This window comes from Saccostrea cucullata, unplaced genomic scaffold, assembly GCF_032062105.1.
Source record: "Saccostrea cucullata isolate Sc308-1 unplaced genomic scaffold, CSIRO_AGI_Scuc_v1 ctg14567, whole genome shotgun sequence".
Taxonomy (NCBI): domain Eukaryota; kingdom Metazoa; phylum Mollusca; class Bivalvia; order Ostreida; family Ostreidae; genus Saccostrea; species Saccostrea cuccullata.
In genome coordinates this window covers 5518-11034 of record NW_026919201.1, presented here as the reverse complement: position 1 = coordinate 11034, position 5517 = coordinate 5518, and positions in this window count along the sequence as shown.

Here is a 5517-nt window from a genome sequence, read left to right as displayed (position 1 = left end):
TTTATGGAGAAAAATACTTCTAACGGCAAATAATTATTATTTGGTTCAGCATAGTTTATTAACTTATTTCGAGTATGCTAAATCCGAAAAAATATGCTGGCCTTCATGAAAATGGCGTTAAAGAGGTCAAAATGGCGATTCAAAATGTCGGACATTCTTTTCTAATTTTCTCTTAATATCGTTCAAAAAGGAGAAATAATGTGTGAATATCTCACTGAGTGTTATACAAGTATAAAAATGATTATAGAATGCTAACATTTTTAGTTTAACTCAGAAACTCTAGTCGTTTCTACACTTCATTCGAATTTTCTCTGATTTTTTTGTCTATTGTTTCTATATTCTTCTTTGTTCAGGATTTTACAATTGCAAATATCCATACACTGCAGATCTGTATTTTCTCCTCTGCATCTCACTATTCTACAACTGAATGATGGCGCAGCTGTAAGTTAAAAGTCAAAATGGCGATTCAAAATAGCGGATATTCATCTTTTTAAAAAAATTATTTTTTAATGTCGTTTACATAGGAGAAAGGATTTGTGAATATCTTACTGAGCGTAGTACAACTATGTAAAATGCCAACAGAACACTAATTTGATCACTTTAAATCGAAAATTTAGTCGTTTTAATTTAAATTGTGTTATTTAGCTCAAAATGGCTATTCAAAAAGACGTCAGATACACTCGAATTTCGTAGAAACTGCTGACTTCTGGTTCTTTTTGCAGAAAATAAATTCCAGTTTGTTTTTTATATAGTATATTGATAAGTCCATTAAATATGAACAAAAATACTTGAAAAGATTCATTTTTTTCTGGAAATAGTTAAAACAAACTTGGTTTAAGTTCCAAAGCCTTTTAGCCCCCGTCCACCTAAAATCACTGCTGAATCGCTGTCATTGTCAACTCGCACTTCTACCTCAACATCCCTCGGCACACCATCAAATATTACTGCAGAAATTCTTGTCCGATTTCATCGAACACTTTGTTCTTGCTTTTTAGCACTTATCAGAACTTAGCATTATCCCCTAACATCTTCTATTCCAGCTTTATTTGCTATATGTTTTAGTCTGTCTTCGGAATTTTGGTATTTTCAACACTCAAGTAAAATGGTGCCCCGTGTCAAGGATACAACCCCCTTGGCATGTAAAAGATCGTTCCTCTGAGTTCGAAAAATAGTAAGCTCACTGGGGGCCGCCAGAGAAGCCAAAATCCTTCAAAAACCGATTAATTAAACTGATAGTCCGCCGAAACATGGCTGAAAAATTGCCGACTCGGCGTTAAACAATATACAATCAATCAACCAACACTCAAGGAACGACACATTTATGCTCAAATGTGAAAAGTCTATGTTGTTTTCCAAAACCATATGCAAAATGAACTAGAGGTACTGTGAGCAATTAGCTCACTAAATGATACCCCGGTGTCCCATATGAATATAATGACAGTGTCCATGTTTTGCTATGGGAAACCCAAAATATATGTCGGATCAAAAAGTAAAATAGGAGGTCACAATGGCAATATGTAATAAAGATTCTGTGAAAGTTTCATCAAATTTCATTCAGTGGTATGAGAGGAGTTGCGGATAAGAGATGGGTACCCCGAAGCGTAACAGACGGACGGACGGACATACTGAGTACTCTATACCCTCCCGCTTTAAAAAAAAAAACAAAACTCTGATATTCAAAACATGTACACTGTAGCTCTTTATTTTGTGACCTCGTATAGATTTGTTTTTTTTTTTTAGGATAGAAAGGTAATCCTATTAGCAAGAAAATTCTCAAACTTGATCATCTGAAATCACATTGTGTGCATATCTTGGTGAGAAAAGTTGTAAAATTAAGCAATTTAAGAGCGCCTACAGATTCCTATCACTTACAAGCTTTCGTACCAATAGGCCTAAGCCATTCCTGATTTCGATCTAGTCAACACTTCTCTTGACAACAAATTTTTCTTCAACACTTCAAGAACTTTACAAGGCAACTTGATCCACACTTCTTTGTTAGGATAGTGTAAGGTTGTATCAAGAATCGAGGGAGGATTGAACACAAACATTTTCTTCTTTCAGATTTTGTAAATTTCAATTTTTTTAAATTTATATACACTGTTCAATAAAAATTATCGATTCACAGCATGAAATATTTGAGAATACAGTTGAATTTTTGACTGAGAATAACAAAATGCAAATGTAGGGACACAGAATCAGAGCTGGACAATCAAGAAAATTTATGGTTTACGTATATTACAGTGGTAATTCTTAATACATATGTTTATATTTGGATATTATAATATATTCAGATTTATATGATGTAACAATTACTAGCCCTATAAGTGGTCGTGGGCAATCATTTTAAAAAATCATACTAAGTTATGTTGCACTAGACCTTCCACATGAACATACGCAAATATTTTTTTCTACACTGGACTAAATATAGATCAAGAATTTCCAACAACTGAATGTTAACTCGCCTTAATGCTCTGGGGATACTGCTCTTGGGTAGCTTAATTTTCATATTGTCCTCAAAACAGCAATCATTGTATGATATTATTAACTTTTTATATGAAGAAGCATGGTGAGACATGTAAAAGGTAAAATGTCTTCGGAATTTTCGTCAAAAATTTATCTTAACAATACAAGTAATTAAACAAAAATCCGTGTTATAAAAATCCTAAGTCATGAACAAAAATATCCTCCAACTTTCGTTGTATATTTGAACATTATTTCATGAACAAAAAAAAAAACAAACTGTAATTTATTTTCTGCAGAATGAACCAGAATTAAGCAGTTTAGGTATTTCTCGAAATTCGAGTGAATAAGACGTCATTTGAATTGCCATTTTGAGCTAATTAACATATTTCAAATTTAACGACTAAATTTTCCGATTTAAAGTGATCAAATTAGTGTTCTATTGTCATTTTACATAGTTGCACTAGGCTCAGTAAAATATTCACAAATCCTTTCTCCTATGTAAACGACATTAAGAATTAATAATTTGAAGAAAAAGATGAATATCCGCCATTTTGACTTTTAACTTACAGCTGCACTATCATTCAATTGTAGGATAGTGAGATGTGGAGGGAAAAATACAAATCTGCAGTGTATGGATATTTGCAAATGTAAAATCCTGAACAAAGAAGAATATAGAAACAATAGACAAAAAAATCAGAGAAAATTCGAATTAAGCATAAAAACGACTAAATTTTCTGAGTTTAACTAATAATGTTAGCATCCTATTATAATTTTTATAGTTTTATTACACTCAGATATTCACTCATTAATTCTCCATTTTGAATGACATTAAGAAAAAATTAGAAAAATTGGATGTCCGCCATTTTGAATCGCCATTTTGACCTCTTTAACGCCATTTTCACGAAGGCCAGCATATTTTTTCGGATTCAGCATACTCAAAATAGGTTAAAAAACTATGCTGGACCAAATAATAATTATTTGCCGTTAGAAGTTTTTTCTAGCCTTCTTTTTAAAAATCAGGACCAGACTATAAATAAATATTGCATAACTACATTTACATGGTACTGTTGTAAAACTTTCTTAATAAATCTCTCTACAACAGAGGAATTTTCTAAATATCTAATAAAGTCTTTCTTCAGAAAATTATGCAACAAAGAAAAAATAAACTAAATTATTTTACTTTTTGAGATATAACTTTCATTCTAGAAAACCCTAGTTTTTAAAACATAAAAGTTTCATTTTATGCAATATTTTTCTCTAAAAAAATCATAGTTTCATTTTCACATTTTGTGTTTCTAAGTAATGAATTTGCCTTTTTTTAGATTTGTTTTGCATAGTGCCTGGCAGGCATTTAACAAAATTGAATCTCTTGTTAAATAAAAAGTACACCAATGCTTGAATTGTGACTCTGATCATATTTTATTTTATTGTGATAACAATAGAGTAATTAATACCTTTTTATTATCTACAGTATAGAAAACAGGATTAAAATGCGTACTTTTAACATCTTGAGTAATTCTTAATAGCTAATATTTCCAAAAAATCTTATACGTAAAAACAGCGTGTATGTCTAACTAGCGGATTGTAAACAATGTTGTGCGCAAGGTTTAGGCTTTCGAAACGAGAGGAAGGGGTCGAGGTACGTCCAATTTTTGTTTTGGACGTTTTGTGCATTTTCTCAGTTTAATTGCCAGAAAGCATGTGCCTACGGAAGAAAGCATTATCTACATTCTACTTTCATCAAAAACTTAAATACAATTCCGAAGATCAGAGGGCAAGATTGGCGCTACACTGTGATCATGATCAAATATTATTCTTTTGAATAAATGACATTTTTAATTATCACAGATAATTAACCTGTCGTATTTGAAATAGAATTTAAACAAAGCTCCGGTGAGCTGCTTGTATCTAGGAAATAGTGTGGGACATAAAACGCCTACTACTCGTATGTAGATAATAATATTTATAGAGATACTTTTCCTGTAAAATATTTGCCCCCTTTTAAAACCCCTGCTGATTTTACCCTGCATGTGTTGAACCTCTGGAGCCAAGAAGATGGTGCATTATCCAATGAGAAAATAATAAAGATTCACGTGGTTTTATAATTATTGCCAAAAATTGAATCGATGAACACGCTTTTAGACCGTTGAATTTTATTTGCCCACCGCCTCCGCATTCTTATTTTCACTAAATATGATTTTTTTTATTTGCATTTAGGGTTGAAGTGTTTTTAATGTAATTCTCATTTTGGTATTATACAGTTTAACATCCCTTGTATGAAATATATGGAGATAGTAAACAGTATCCAAGATCCAAAGCAGTACAAAATAGGAACAGAGCAATGACGGACCTTCAAAACATCTGAGGTTGGATCAGGTGGCATGTAGGAGTGAACATCCCCTGCCGACCGGTCACACCCGACGTGTGCTTCTTGTCATTATCGGGAAATAACAAAAGCAAATTGTCATCAATTCAGTGCATAAATAATGTACTTACATTTAGTATGAAAAACATGTCAGCATTTGACTCAATGATAAGTTTCATTTGATGACCAGGTCATTGTATCGACCATAGAACTTACCATATGATGACTTTATACGAGACTGCTGATATTTTTGTTTCATCAACGTGTTTGTCAATAATTTACCTTTAGAAATTTTTCATACGAAGAGCATGCTCTTGTGTATCGAATAAACTGAGATATATAAACTTCGTGATGAAGGTATATTGGTACATAAGTTAGAGATGTTGACGAAAATTTAATTAAAAGAATTTTGTTGTTAGATTAACATAATGCTATGTTCCCACTATCACGATTGGCGCCACGATTGATATGGGGACTCGACCGTGGACAAATCGTAGTTCTCGTATCAAACCGAAACAAATCTTGTGTTCACTAGTGACCATTGTGTTGATCGTGAATTTTTTTTTGACTGTCAAAAATTTTTCTACGATTAACACGATTAGATTTTAATCGTTATCATCGCATCAAATCGCATTACATCGTAACTAACCTCAGCTGCATCGTAAGTAAACTCATCTAATCTGGCTTTC